This window comes from Calypte anna, chromosome 8 (assembly GCF_003957555.1).
Source record: "Calypte anna isolate BGI_N300 chromosome 8, bCalAnn1_v1.p, whole genome shotgun sequence".
NCBI lineage: Eukaryota > Metazoa > Chordata > Aves > Apodiformes > Trochilidae > Calypte > Calypte anna.
The window spans coordinates 9,165,059-9,181,771 of NC_044254.1; the positions used below are offsets into that span (position 1 = coordinate 9,165,059).

The following is a 16,713-nucleotide window of genomic DNA, read 5'->3' on the forward strand; positions in this document are numbered from 1 at the left end:
CAGGCACAGTGACAGCACACCTACAGCCCAGGCTTGTCTCAAATGTCACAGGAGAAACTTTTGAGAGGGAATATGAAGAAGGAGGATAAAGAGATCTGGCATATTAAGTATGAGGGTCAGAGCAGAGAAAGAAGAAAAGGTCTGGAAAGGTGGTGAGTGGGAAATGGAGATCACATTGCCAGCCATTCGGAGGCAGGAGATGACCTCCTGATGCTGTGTGACTGATGATGGGTAAGCAAGGAACAGCTACAAGACCTTGAAAGTGAACACAATTTATGTCTGATGTAGCAGGAAAAAGGGAAGATACAAAAAGATAGGGAAAGAATGAGCTCTGAAAGGTATCTTGACAGCACCATTTGCCAAGGCCAAAGGAAGACATGCTGTGGTAATTGAGATGTGATAGGATGAGGCAACGTGGTATTTGTTAAAAGTTAAATCTTGTAAGCAATGGCTCCTGTACACATCCCATGGAAGGCAATGAGAACACATCTGCAGGATTAGCTATGCAGTATTAGTTTGGGATTAATTATACTAGAAATAAACAAATTTAAATGGGGTGATTACTGGTTTTTGGAAGATGTCATTCTGAGTACAATGGAGGCTATTTCTTGAAATCTGAAATCCAAATGAACACTTCTCTAAATTAAGGTACAGCTCAAGTAAAAGTTAGACATGATGTCCAACTGCTGGAGGGACATGGTTTGTATTGAGCAGAAGGCTGAGGAAGTAACTGTAATTATGATACAGGTCCATTCCTGTCCCCAAATCAATGAAAGTAAACTTCTTAGGCAAGAATGTAACTTTGTCATGTCTCCTAATTTGACTTTTTTTTCAAACTTTCCTACATTTGCCAATTTCAAATTTGGTAATTTATAATGCCAGCAGTTGTCAGAACCTTATGCAGTGCCTCACTGCTGCATGTCCCACATTGCCTTGGAAATTTGGAATAAATCTTTTACTGGAGATTATGAGGGCCAGGAGAACACTTAAATAGCCAGTCTGCTCCTGAAACATTTAACTCTTCTCTGGGTCTCAAGCAAAGCAGCCAGGCTCCATTCTGCCACTTGAAGAGACATTCTACTTTTCTACTTTAATCCTCTGGGAAAGTTAAGCAAATGAATATGGACAAAACCTCATTTCAGAATCATCTCATGAGGGACGTTCTCCTTTTGATGGAGCCAGCATTGCCCAACAGAGAAATCAACCCTTGTCTTTAATTTTGCTTCTGACTCCATTACTGACTCTGGGGCTTTGAAGTCTCTTAAATGATATCTCAACTACCCTATGGTAAAAGGAAACAATAGCTATCTGTCTGTGTACACAGTGGTGAAATCCAAAGTATTAAAAGTAATATGTAAGGTACAACCAAATCGAAACAATGTTGTTTGAAATATCCACAGATAAGATCCTAACAAAGACCACCATTAAAAGGAATCTGATTTAAAATATATGTATTAATAGATTTTGAGAAAATTCATTCCTTTCCTTTATAAATGACACAACATGAAAGTAGCTCCTTGCTGTATTTTCATAGTAGAGTCTAAAAAATTCCAAAGGAATTAAAAATTCATCTTTAGAGAGACTGTTTCTAGAATTGAATATTAACAGTTTAGCACATGCAGGACAAAGTGGATTTTCTTTCGCTCTATTCTTTTTATTTCTGTTTTTTTCTAATTTCCTTATAGAGGAACACAAGCAAAGACATATTCCCTTCATGTTAATTGTCAAAACTCATTGCACAAAGGCAAACAATTAAAAATCAGTACTTGACTGTCTTATAGGTACTGAATGATGATGTATGGAGCGATGACTTCAATAAACAATCACTTGGTCCTGAGAACACTTTTTCAGTGAGTTGACAGGTTTTAGTTCAGCTCCACATGTTGTGCAAGCAATATGAAAAAAAGTAGGTCAGTGTCTATCTTACAGGTATCTATTTTAATGAAATCTCCAATCAAGTACTCTCATGAAAAAAAAAAAAAACAGAAAAAAAAGAAAAAAAAAGTGAAAAACACACCACTATATACAGGGAGTAAATACAAATGCTGGGGTTATAATCTACAGTTAAGAATTAAGCTAGTATTTTTAATAAATAAATATTTAATCATTCATCTCAGTGTTGGGTGTAGGAATTCTGAACAATAAACATATGAATTCGAAAGATATCCTTCTGTTCCACGGGTGAATGAGTTTCTTGAATAAACTACACTAAATTATAGAGGAAATTTAGTAATCACAGTTGATTTGTCCTGATTATTGTTTTATAAAATGCAGTGAATGTTGCAGATTCCTCTCTCATGCAACTGTTAAGTACAATAGCATTATTTGAGGAATGAATTTGATCCAATCTGATCATTACTGTTTTATGTTTTCTGCATGTCTGAAAGCTGCAAGCTATGGGAAAAAAGCTTAACCATCTTCTGCAAGTACTTTTTCTTTTCATGTTGTTGTTTTCTAAAAAGCATATTTTACAAGATTTTGAAATAACGATAGGATTAGATGCTTGAGAGAAAATTAGGTCGTATATTTGTTAGATACAAATCTCACAAGTAATTAGAAACACGGGTATCAAGCAATATTTGTATTCTGTACTGCTGCCTTTGTGTGGAGACAGTGGGGATTTCAGAATAACCCAATCAGTGTGCTCTGCACTTTTTCCCTCTAATATGTTTCAGAATACCAGTAAGTATGCTTTTAAACAGCTCCTGTAAGGGGGAAAAGCTACCTGCACATAACACACATTTACATCTGTCTCTGCTTTTTGAATACTTTTACAACACGAATGTACTATATATGTAACAGAGGATGGGATTTTACAGATTTTTTTAGCTTCTGTTGGCTACTTTTGTTAGCCAAGTTTCCCAGAATGACATGGGAATAAATGGCTATATATTAAGGCATAGATAAATTAAGGAATATCCTTATTCTTGGAGCCAGTAAAACCACACTATAGTCTTAAGTAGAACAGGTAAATAACTGTTTCATTGAACGAGGAACATGCTAAAGAAATATAATGGCTAAATTTACTTTGCAGCTGTAACAGATTAACTTACTAAATACTTTTCAAACCAGAATGTATAGGCTAAAAAAATGCTTCTCATGTATTTCTAGTTAAAAACACATTGCAGAGGCTCCTACTTGAAAGTTCATAGATGGGTGACTGTCAGCCATTTACTGCAGAAACACTATAGACTGTGCCAAATTCCCCTACCTCTTACCCTTTTGCTGCTTGTTCAGGGTTGGACATTGGAAAAGAAATTAAAGCAAAGGCTGCTTTTGAGGGAGCTAAAATAAATACTAAATACTGTAAAGAAATAATGAAAAGAAGTAACAGGAGAATTAAACAGGAGGCCAGAGGGAAAGAAAGGATCTGTGAGATCTGCAAGATGGGAGAAGAGGGGCAGAGAAGAGGATATCTGGTCAGAGCAGGAGCTAGGAGCTGTCAGTGAAAACATGGGACAGCAGTGATGTGGTTCAGAGGAACAGAGAGAGGCCAGAGGGCTTGAGCTAGGAAACGAGTGAAAAAAAAACAGGGAAAACGTCAGGAAGGAAAGAGAAACCATGGAACTGTGATCAAAGCCAAGACAGAGGTGGATAGAAAGGAAAGAGAAGCAAACAGGAAAGAAACAATGAAGGAAAATTCAGAAACAAACTTTATGGCCCAGCCTTGAATGCAGCTGTGATCTTTAACTGGGAGGTAGAGGAGGACTATGTGGAAACACTTTCCCAAGCTCCTTGTGTGGAGTGCTTCCGGATGACTTCTGCTGGCAGGAAGAGAGAAGAGACTGAAAATTGCCACTCCTTAGGCTCTGGCAAAGATGCTGCCAAGACTGGATAAACCTCATGGAGCAGGGGTTCCCTGTATTGATCTGGTCCTGTGCAGAGCCAGTGAAGGATAGGACAAACTGAAAGAGTGAGCCCCAAAACAGTCCCTGTGGCTTGTATAAGTTTTATCTGAAAACTAAAACATGGCTGTCCTCCTTTAAAAATTCTACTTTATAAGATTATTCAAAGATTAATAAGGAAAATCCTACATTTAACATAATCTCCAGTAATGACAGACTTTTTGCACAACACCTCTGCTTGCCAGGTGAAGGGAAGTTTCATATAAAGAAAGAGAAATAATTCAACATCAGAATGGGGAATGACACTACAACAGCATCTTTCCTCTCTCCCAAAACCAAAAATTGTAATATAGATCAGTGAACTGCTTGGGACAAGACAGATGATCCTATCCAGCCTTTCACTGGGGGAAAGCTTATAGCCTAAGCAGAATAACAGTCTGGGGCAGACTAGATGGATGGCAGCTTAAGTCTTTTCCCCTTACTTAAGTCCCTCTTTTGTGGGAGATATTTGGCTTTAGAGAATGGAGTCACATTCTCACATCTGCAGGAAAACAGCATTACATGCTGAAGGTACCAGAGAGGAACATTGCTAAGAGGTTACTGTGGGAGTGGTGTCAACAGTGCTCCCACTGGCCAGCTCTTACCTGTATTTCTTCCTCCCTTTCTGTTTTGAGACAGGGAAAAAAGACCCTCACAGTTAATTAAAACCATAGATACAACAGAGGTAAGCCAGGGAGTAAAGAGGGAACAAAGCAATTAAGAACATCCATGCTAAAAATTCACTAGGAATACGGTAAAATTCAGAGATTGCTGTGCCCCTCAAGAATGCAGCAGAGAGAAGCAGACACTTAAAAGAACTTCCAATTACTTACGTGCCTTTGGATCCCTTTCAGGATGCTGTGGAACTGGAAACAGCCGTGTTGAATGTATTTTCTCAGCATTTGCCTTTCTTGAGAAAGCACCTCCAATATTTTGATATCAAAAATAATCAGCTTTTTTGTGTTTCTTTTTCAACTGCAGATTTTTGCAAGTTAAAAATCAATGGCAACATCTCATCCTCTTCTTTTTTTTTTTTTTTTTTTTTTTTTGAACAAAAACCTTCCATGCTCTTCTCTGAAAGGAAAAAAAAATTTCCTAAAACCTTTCAGAATTAGTCTAAGGGATATTGGGATATTGAGACCACTCTTTCTCCCTTCTTCTGCAGTAACACATAAAACGAATTCCACCACAACAAAACAACCTGGCTCATGGAAACCATTATTTTGAAGATGAAACATTGTGTTGTGTGCTTTACCACTATTATGGGCAGTCAGTCTGTTAGAACATATTGGGCGATTATAGGGCAGTCTTTTCAGAGAAAGCCATGGGTTTCAAGTTAGCAGTAACCATATATCAATTCTTGAGATTATTCCATGATTTACTGTCACAGCATCATGTATTCTCTGATTTTCTGCCTGCTGTGAAACATTGTGCTTTCCTTTTCTATTGATGTGTCAACTATAATAGTTACAAGCCACTACAGAAAAATCAATAGCCAACTTTCATTACTGTGAACATAAAGAGTACCATGCTGTGAGAGCACCTAGTTGTTAAATAGTCACCAGCTAAGGTACACTACAAACATCTGTTATTTTAGTCTAAATGAAGAATGTCAGAATTTGAAACATCAAATATCTAAGATTTTTTTACACCATTGGATTCCATGTCAGGTTTTTCCAGTGTGACTTTTTTTTCCAGGTGTCAGGCTTGATTAGTATTTTCTCTGCTAGGATTTCTTCTTTTTTAAACCTGAAGCTGACACAGGAAATTAATATAAAATTAAATAAAGTATTGCTGGGCTTTGCTTACTCTTAAGTTCACTAGGTTTGGTTGGACAGAAGTGGTAAGATTTGTTTTAATCTTTGATGAACTACTCTGTATCCTACTGGTCAAAGTAAGCTGACTGATTCAAGTGAAGAGACCAATAACCTCTGTGTTAAAGACACAGATGGAACAGAAGTGAAAGGTACTACAGTACTTCTGCAGACTCAGAAACACTACTAGGACTGTGCGCTAGGAAAAGCCCTGAGCTGCTTTTCAACTCACAGTTTTGAAAAAATATTGTTGGGTTTTTTGTTTGAATATATTTGTCTCTGAGAACACATTAACCTCCAGTTAATGAATGTAAGCAATGAATCACAAGAACAATTGTAAACACGTGAGTGTAGTGCCTGGAATATGTTGTCCAGGGCATTTGGCTTTTTAGGTCACATCCCCAGAAATTGGGTAGGAGTCCCTGTAGGGTGGGCAGGTAGTTCTAATGCAGGAGTCAGTAGTTTCTTTGGCATCTTGAGACTATGGAGATTTACAGCTACAAAGGCACTGTTGCTGGATACTTCAGATTTGAAAGTCTGTGCATTTCCATGAAACTAAAGCATGAGGATGTACCTGTGTACTTACATGAATTGTATCCTGCCAAGTCCATATCACACTGTCTGCTGTGCTCACAAGGCTACAGAAAGCACTATTTCTTGGCCTGGTCATAATTTTCATGAAAAGTAACCTTAAAAGAAACACAAATTGCTTTTACAATTACAGTTTTCATAGTAGTAACTCATATAGCTTTTATCATAAAATGAAAAAACAGACAAATTTCATTCCAAATGGCTATTCCCAGTTCTTTCTGTAAATATACTTACAGGTGGGGAAACACCCCTGCTTTGAAGAGTACACTGAGATCTACCTAGACCTGACCTTAGTCCAATGAGTGCTGATTTTTGTGTAGGTAGACCTAGAATTCAAGATCCTTTCAGTTCCTGAGCAATAAGAGCAAAATGCACAGTGTGATTCAATAATGCACTGAGGGACTCAGCAGAGCATTGCTGGGACCCTGAGGCCATGTATGTCACTGGTGGGGTGAGCTTGGCCAGGACAGAAAAGGGCAGAAAAAGTGCAAAGCTCAGGCAACCTTCTCTGCAGCCCATCACAGTAGGCACTGCTCAGTGCTAGAGGTGTGCTCTGCTCCCTTCCCTCATCTGTCATGGAGCATCAGGAGAGCAAAAAGTACCCTTCTCCCCGTGCAGGGAACATGAGGGGTTTGGGCATTGTGTTAGGGGCAGTTCCAGCCAGAGAACAATGGGGATCTGGAGCCCCTTAATTCATGCTCCTTATGTTAAGCCTATGACTGTTCCTGTGGAAACATCTCATCTATCTCTAACCAAATATTTGACCCCTGAGCAGTGAGCACAAATCTGGAATTTACCCGACTTATTTCTGCCATTCCTGACCGAGCAATTGAAATGTTAGAAATGTGCTGAGACACGACCTTATCTGAGAGCCTTCAGTCCTTTCTGATCAGGGTGACTTGCCAAGAAATCAGACGTAGCTGAGAAGTAAAATTCTTCTAGGAGCCTTATATTTGAAATGCAGGTGCTAGAGTATTTCTCCTATGCCACACTTTTCTACCCTATCTAAATGATGAGTAACCATGTTGCCAGAGGGACTTTCAGGTGGGCTTTGCTTTGGCTTTCGTATTTGTATGCTTAGAAGCATTAGCAATGCAAAGAACACTTGTATAATTTTAAGGTCTTGGGAAAAGAGTGCAAAGGCTGACACACATCTGGATGCCCCTCCAGGGTTTTCTCAGTGCCAGCAGTGACACTTGCAGCATGCCATGTAGTTGCAGATGTCCCCATTTGGGCTTCTGGCACTCTCATTGGCCAAAACACTTCCCCAACTAAGTGCTGGCATATGTCACAGGAAAAAATGAAATTTGCACCTTCCACTCAGATCAAGAGACAATGTCAAAAACAATAAGCTAAAGAAAGAGGGAAAATAATTTTTTTAAATGTCTGAAAGATGAATGGTTGATTGTCTCACACAAAGCCTTGTCTTAAAACAGTGAAAGACTTAAAACTGAATGATTTGCCAATTAAGTTGGCAAAAATTCCTAGTAAAGTATTACACCTCTTATATCCACATACCACTAAAACAGCTTTGCTTAACTATATTTCCTTCTTTTAGAGAAAACATATTTTTTAATAATTTTTGCTCCTTTGGATCTAAACAAAAAGATAAAGCCAAACAAAATTCACCAAGTAATAAAGAAGTGGTATGAAGTTCTATGCTTAACTGGAAACCCCTCTAGTGATATAACTGGCCGATCTGATATTTTTAACTGAGTTGAAGAAAGTTTGAAATATAATAATTAAATGCAAATACAGTCCTGATCCCAAAGACCAGAAGAATGCCTTTAAGCTAGTATTTATAACAAGAGCTATTCGACTGAGCTCTCTTGTAAATTTTATCATACCTCAGGCAGTTTTCCTCAGTCGATTAGCTGGAAAGCTGAATATATCCTGAGGCAAACCAGACATCTAGTACAGGCTAAATTCAACTACCGGAGCTTAAATTGGGCTTAATATATCCCCACTTGGATCTGCCTGTTTAATTCTCTTTCATATGATAACGTTGGTTTATTCATAGTCTGGACTTGCCACCTGAACAAACTGTACCTCATATCTTATTCTAATGGAATAGGAAAACTTTGCAAAAACCACAAAAGTTCCTCACTGAAAATCAAATGCAAATTTGGGATTAAAACTGTTTTGTAAAGTGACTACAAGATTAGTACAGAGATTTTTCCCCTAAGGAGTACTCCTTTTTATGATCATGCATTTTTTATACTCTGCAGAGACAGATGGGCTTTATAAAAGGATACAACCTGCTACTCAGAAGGGTTCCAGTGACAGCTGCATTTCTAACCTCAGTAGAAATTTATATTCAATATTTTTCCAGAAAATATTTATATTTCCACTTTTAGGACCATATCACCCCTTGGTGTAGTTCCAGTGGTGGCAGTAGAAATATCTCTGAGATTAATCTGGTCCATTACTTGTATTTTAAACAGTACTTGAGTACTTGGAGGGGGATGGAAAGGGGAAGGAGAGAAAATGTGCAAGCTTCTCATGGGTACAATCAATCAAATAATTCAGAAAAGTTGCAAATGTCTAAGCAAAAGCAGAGCAAATATTTTTGAGATAAAAGCAAATCTACCTAAAATTTTCATTCCTTTTTTTTTTTAATGTGCACTTCTTCTAAGCTAAATAATAGATTGCTTCTCACTCCTTCTATAGTACTGTCTATTATTGCAAGTTGCATATAATACCTTTCTGCTTCAGTTCATAATTTCAAGGATTTTGTATGATGTTCCTACCGCCATTCCCAGGAACTTCATAAGTATTTATGACATCTTTAACTATTCATATCCTACAAATTGTAGACATTGACAGCCAGTTCCTGTAAAACACCAACAATCCTATATTGCTCATCTGCTATAGATGATTAAATTTGTTTCAGAAATTAACTGGGAAAACTGTTTGATTTAATAAATTTACTATTCTGATATTTTAAACTCTTACCAGTTTCTGCTTCTATCAAATGTGATAGTATTTTTAATTATTATTTTTGTGATAATAAACTAGTGCTATTGCTGTAGGTTTGACTTCATTTAAGCACATAGATATTTTGAAGCCTGCTGTTAGCATGATAAGTAACTAACTAGTTTTCTTACCCGTGCTTATTCCAACTTAAATATTCAAAAGACAAGCATATAATATGAACCTGGAATTAGATGAGAAGTTAGGAAAAATTATTTTTGTCTCACTTTCTTGGTTTACCTGTAAGACTTTTACTAAATTACTTCTGCCCCAGATTATGATCACATGCCAGCACACCTGGGATAGTGGTTACACAATTTTTTCCCTGGAAAAGAGAGACTTGGACTGAGACATTTTTTCTAGGATTGATCTGTCCTTTTCCTTAAGTGTTCACTAGGTCAAGTGTACAAACAAGCCTGGAAGCAAGAACCAGAAACCTGTGTCAGGCCAAGCAGATTCCCTTACCACCAGCCTATAAAGACAGACTATAAATTTGGGCTTAAATTTTTTAGGGTTATTTTTTTCAGTCAGCAGCAGAGCTTAAACTCAAAAGACTGGAGCTCACCTTTGCTGAGAACAGCCTGTAGGTAGGTTAGCAGTAGCTATAAACCCCCTCTGGTGAGGTGGGAGACTCGAGTTGTTGGGGGAAGTTCCTTGAAGGCACAACAGAGCAAGTGCTGTTCAAATTCCAGCTCCTCTGTCATGTCTTAAAAAAAAGCAACATCTACTCTCTTACTTGGAACCTAGTCCTACCAGTGAACACTAAACAAGGATTAACATATATACAGAATGAGCCTCCAGGCAATAGACAGGCTTCCCTCAGTCCCAGATGAGCAAGAGGCAAGCAACAGGCTGAATTGCTCACCCAGAGCAGCAGTAAGTCTGGGACATCAGCTTGGGCATAACTTCAGGCACAGAGGTAGCTCTAGAAAGTAAAAGAAAGTGAGCTGGTCCTGGAGCTTAGGCCTAGCAAAGCTGAAGCACCAGAAGTGGAAGCACTCTGCTTGTGACTTGGTGCCTGTGGTCTGTTCCAGCATCTTCTGAGCTGAGCCATAATTTTATCAAGTAGTTCTTCTAACTGGTTCTCCACACCTGGGGTTGTGGGGCTGTACCTGGCCATGCTTTTCCCTCCTCAGGCTCAGCAGACTGGACTTTATTGTAGGGTTTGGCTGGCTGTGGACTTTCAGTCAGGAGCTGTGAGCAGCTCTTGGTCCATAGAAGCCTGGCAGGATCCTTATGTTACCATGTTCCAGCAGCCACCATATCACCTATGTCTCATTTACAAGTAATCAGGATGTTGGTTCCTGGGGGGCCAGGACAAGAAGCGGGTGGAGATTTTGTTTGTTTAACTTTTAGGTCAGTAAATTCATCCTGAGCTGTTGAAAATTAAGTGGGTTTATTTTCCCAAGTGATGACTCAGTAATTACAGCAGTCATAAAGACTTGAGAGATCAGATTAGGCTTTGCCCTTCATCTTTACAGGGGCTGCAAGAGAAGAAACACCTGAAATTTAGTAAAATAGATTCACAGATGCACAAGGAGAGGAATCTGGTTTATTTCTTTCACTGCAGAGCTAACAGCAGCAAATACAACTATAGAAGTCTTCACAAAAGGCAAGAAGCACAAGGTTTTATACTCAGTAAGAATATGTTATTTTACAATAATTTTGGAATAGAAAAACACACTTAAATATTTAAAATAACACTAGAAATAAGCCAACCACTATAAAACAACCCCAAAATATGCTTTAGTTGACTCTGCATTGTTCTGAAAGAAACCAAAGGTCCATCAAGATTGAATACTTAAGGGATGAAATAGGATTTGGACTAAGAATTACAGCTTTTTCTCTTGTAAGCATCTCATTTTCATTTTAAAAACATATAATTTTGCCCAGTACTCAGATGTAAATAAAATATTTTGCTATAGAAGAACTGAATCCAGATTTTTGAAACAATGTACATTCTTCATTATCTGGTGTTACTTTCAACTGAAAATGAAAATTACTTTATGACCCTAATAAACAGTCAGAGATTGATCCTTGCACTGTTAGAGATAGCTTAGCCACTGGCAAAAAAGAAACCACCTAAAGACCAAAAAACTTTTCTATGCATGTAGTTTTGGGTTGTGTGTCTTAAGAAAATAAAAGTGGTTTCTGTTGTTATAATGTAAAAGTTTTTCAAGGTTTGGAAAGTGCTAAATATAGTGCCTTACCACTGATTAACAAACACATCGATCATAAATTGTTTCCCATGACTTCTAAGTAAATAATATTCAGCACAGCCCTTCTGTAATAAAACTGGGGGGAATTTTGCAGTAAGGAGCTTATCTTTATGATAAATCTTCCTTCATTATAGCATTTTGTCTGTCAAGAAGGCTTAGCTATAGCATGGCATACATCTGCCTTCATGACATGCTATATGGAACTGCCGTTGTTGCCATTAGTTTCTATGAAGGAGAACTGTGGGTAATTTCCAGAGACTGGCACTTTATCAACCATTACTACTCTTGCCCTCAAAAAATTTTTTATCACATGTCAAAATCTACTTGTATTTTAAGTCCTGTGACCCAGAGGATTTGCAATGATAGCACAGAGTGGGCAAAATCTAGGAAAAAGCTGTGTTTAAATGGAAGGCGACTTGGATAATCACCTGCATCCTGGATAGTCCCCTTCTTTGAACTATTCTGGGGGAAAAGGTTCCATCATCAGCATTAATAAATTTGTACATTGATACAATGTATTGTTCCTTGATAGGACAGTGTGCTTCTAAGCTAAGGCAATGCTGCTCCTTAGATCACAGTCTGGCTGGAAAAAACAGAAACCCCCTTGAGGATGAGCCTGAAAGCTTTCCTGGCCAAAGATACCATCACGAGAATTCAGAAGACATCAGATCTTACCTCCATGTTTAACATTCACTTCAAAAAGCTACTAAGCTTTGGGACCAGTTGAGTTTTAATCAAGTCCTTACATGCTGGGGCTGGTCAGCCCATTCAGGGTGAGGAAGCTCAGCCCTGGGCTGGTATTGCATCCTATTGTCTGGAGTATTTGTAAGGTCGTTTCCAGCCTTATGAAAGTGAGCTCTCCCCATGGAGAAGCTTAAACACAATCTTATTTTCTCCTTGCAATAGGAGGACTTGCATAATGGTGCAAAATGGTGTAAAAAAGTGCTGCAGAGGTAGCCAAGCTGTATATGCACGCTCCTCTTTGTCACTACATGTAGAAAGAGTGCCTGATAAAAGTGCCTGGCTTTCTTTGGGAAATATTTACGCTGATCCTAAGGATTACTATTTGTCAAATTTAAATCTCTGATTCTGTTTCATTTTTCTTTTCAAAATTCCCAGACCAAGGGAAGCTCTCTACAGATTAGTAGACCACCAAATCTTCAGTATTTCATGTCTGGAATATGAGAGGGAGAAAATCACTCTGAAAGCTAAATATTTTCCCCCTCTAAAGACCAGACCCATTTTTGAGGAAAATATGCAAAAGTGTTCTCCTCAGGCTGAACGTTGTATGCAGTTTCAGCTTAATGCGCAGCTTTTATAGCAGATGTAGAAAATAATCAAAATGGGGGGATTTCTGGGAATACTGGCAGATCTTTACAGTGACTGCAGAGCTGATCCTGACACACTATAATACTGTTTTTGTCTTAATCGTCAAAAGTAAGCCATAGAGAAGAAAAATTCTTTGTTTGACAGAAAAGCAATTGCTATTTCTTGTAAAACATATAATATATTCCAGAAGACCTAAGGGTTTACTTTCCAATAAGGATAGAAAAAGATGTGCGCCCCACTGTGAGCTCACAGTAAGGCTGTTTCATGTAAAAAGTTGGTAATTAGTCCCTGAGTGAATAAAGTAGAAGAGATACAAGACTGATACTTACTGTAGCAACACAAAACATTTTTTCTAGCTGCTAGGATTTAAAGGGTGGGTTGGTGGGAGGGGGGGACCTATTCCTATTCATTTAATTTACAAGCATCTAAACCTTGGAAAATGATTTCTTGCATTAAGCTTAAACATGTGTACTTGAAATTGTTACTAGCCCATGTGAAGATTGATAAGAGACATTCCAATTCTAAAAAGCAAACAGAAATGAAGAATTATATGAAAGCATAAGACTGTTGTGCTGTACACACCAGCAGCAGATTCCATGCTCATTTTACACCACTGTCTTTACACCGTTGCAGACTTACAATGGCACTGCTGGATGTTCCACCAAGTTAACTCACTAGCATTCAAAAGATCTTTATCAAAAGGGAAATACTTAGAAAACTAAATCATATACCTTTAGCCAGAGTTCTATAATAAATACCAAGAATAAAAACAAACACAAACCACAGGAAGATCATCTACCTACAAACCAAAGTAATAATATAATAACATGTGTGTTACTATCAGCTAAATATTTAGTACCAGAAGTGAAAACTGCATAGTATTTGTTCTACCCACAGAACTTGAAGCTACTGGAAATAACAATATTCACGTGTTTTCCGTTGTTATTATTCATCTTTATTAGAGCTGGAGTTTGTGATTGCCTCTCAAAAATAACTTCATAATTTATATTGCAACTATGTGTTTGCCAAACCTTTTTCAGCAATATACAATATACACAAGAGCTTGAAACACAACAGTGGAACTTTACACAGTAGTCTCAGCACATATCCCTCGACTTCTATCTCTTCAATTTGTTTTGTTTGCTTTATTGCAGCATTTATTGTTAATGTGTATGAGATGAGAGCACTGACCAGAAGTCATAACCATGGTTATTTCATGGAGATTCACTCCAAAATACATAACTGGTCATTAGGTTCCCTCTATATCCCCATAGTTATGACTGCAGTACCGGAGAGGCCTACACACAGATGGATTCTGTAATGATGTCCTAAAAGGAATCATTTGGACTATGAGTATCTCATGCAGTATAGAAACAGCCAGGAAAATTCTACATAGTTTTGCTGGTTAACCAATAACATCTTGTTTACAAGCACTGAGCCTCACCACAAATATTAAGAATTTGTGTAGAGCAAATACATTAAAAGCATTTCCTCAGGCTGAGTATGGTAGAGAAGCCTCAGAACTACTTTTTGTTTACTGGTAGTAACTTGTTTTTACATCTGACTTCAGTGCTTATGTTGCCACATGAGGGGTATTTGAAGAGGTGCTCACTGAGAGGAGGGAAAAAAAACACAACACAGACCTTCTTCCCCTGTAGTTCTGTAACTTGGGTGCAGTTCCAGCCAAGCTACAAAGCTGATGAGCATTTAGGAACACCTCTATGGTGCAGAAGCCTCCAATCCTGTATATGGGGGCAGTATAGATGAAATATTATGCCTCCTTTTTGACTAGGAGTATGATATCAATACAGCTGAATTATAAAAAAAAAAAATACAAATTTATACTAAAAATACATAAATTTTTCAATTGTATAAATAGAATATTACTTATAAAACACATCATATAAAACTCTCTATAAAGCATCTGTTTAATTCACCCCTTTTGTAGGATTTTTGTTTTTATATTGCAATTCTCACATTTTGTTTCTTCTTGATCTTTGTAAAAATTTATTTTGTGGTGTTGCAAATAAAAATAATATTCCATACAGTAACATTTAGACAGAGAGCAAAAATGAGAATGAACCTGGTTTCCTGAGAAGTCAGCAGAATTTAATATCAGGGTATTCAAAATGGACAGACAGGAGAAAAAAGATGCAATTTTAATTCAAAGTTCCTAAAACTTCCTGATGCTTAAAGTTATTTTAAACAGGAGAAAAAAAGTTCAAAATACTGATTCTGAAATCATTACACATTTTATCTTGCTGATTAACACAGCTTAATCTCCAGCAAGGTCTCTGTTTCTGTGGGAATTTCTTACACTTAAACAGTTCATTCATGATTGCAGTTTGCATCTGAAAGGAATCTATTTAAAAATAATTGTTACTCTTCCTTTCTTAAGTAATATGCTTAAGACACCCAATTTTTAACCCAGGGTATACTTGCTACAGAATACCTTGGGAGTTTTATCTAAGTACATAAAAAAATAAACAGCTATATTTTGTGTGAGAAAATGTCCAGTGTGATAGATGAAAACATGATTATCCAAAGATCTCCAGAGACACTGGAAAAAAGTCTTTGGATAAATGAGTCTGAATAGCTAAGGGACCAGCCATAGCAGCTTTGAAGTTTCCAGTGCTCCTCAATCTGGATAATGGGAAGTTCAGCCTATCTTTGTTGGACAGTTGTCATAATACCAGCATCATGAGCAAGTTTCTTAAGCAGAATTGGGACGGAGGTCGTGTCCCCAGTTCCCAAGCACGCAGGACAAATCCAGGAGCTGCTTGCTTCATTTCCACAGTGAAACTGGGACAGGAAAAAGGAGTGTAGTAATGACCACAGCAGGAAACACTCACTCCAGCTCATGCAAGAGCAAACCTGAAGTGCAGTCAGCATGATCCTGCCCAAAGGCTGTAATTCAGGTTCTGAGGGCTGTTCATGCTACCTTGGGCTGCCATCAGGGTCCTTGGCAGCCTTCCTATGCCCCTGTTGTCCTGGAGAAAATGTTTGCCTCCTACAACTGCTTCCCTCCTCTTCCAGCACACTTATGTGCAGGAACCAGTATTTGCTCTATTTAAAGCACTTCTAGGAAAAGGTGCAGTGAGATACACTTAACAAAGCCTCCCAGGCTGCTGATTGATTGGGGGACCAGTGTGTGTTCCTGTTTTCCAAAGGAAAACACTCATTTCCCTTCCAATCAAAGGCTGGCATTTACAATGCCAAATTCCCCATCTCTGTGCTCCAAGAATATCGACCGAAGAGCAGATTTCTCTTTTTTTCAAAGTGAATTAGCAGCATAGTTATGCTCAGTATTGCCGTGCTTTAGAATCACATCAAACAGTGTTACAGGACTCTATTACTGATGGTATAAATGATCAAACATCAAAACATGTTCTCCCAGCAAGAGCACTTTGATCACTTTATTCTTTCTCCATTATAGGAGCCCTGTTGTTTGCAAGGTTGGGAGTAACTTCTGAATTTAGACATGTTGAAAGACAATGCCATCACAGTAGTTTTTACACAGAGAAGCAAATAACGAGCAGATAATTCACTGACCAACATTTCCATGACTTGGACTTGCTGTATAGGAACAGAAGATAACCAGAGACAGAGTGAACAAACTGTACCTGCCATACTGATGCAAATGCCTGTTGTCCAATACCAGAAAAAAAAAAAAATCAGCATGTTGGTTTTCAGAAACCGTATTTGGGTTAAAGGGCACCATTCTTATCTGGTATTCCACCCAAAGGACAATTATTTCATTTTATAAAGATCATTAGTCAGTGAAATATATATTTTAGAGAGTTTCTAGTAGGGAAGATTATTTTGGCAGTCACTGGAGTGTACCAGATGGTTCATTAATGTAGGCTAGACAAGTCAAAGGCTTTCAGAATCATTTAGAAAATG

The 16,713-nt window shown here is 37.9% G+C and overlaps 1 protein-coding gene across 3 annotated transcripts in view; it reads left to right on the forward strand.

The window, feature by feature from the left end:
* NR5A2 (nuclear receptor subfamily 5 group A member 2) overlaps nt 1-16,713 on the forward strand; it is an 82,515-nt gene that overhangs the window by 62,080 nt on the left and 3,722 nt on the right. The gene's annotated exons all lie outside the window — the stretch shown is intronic.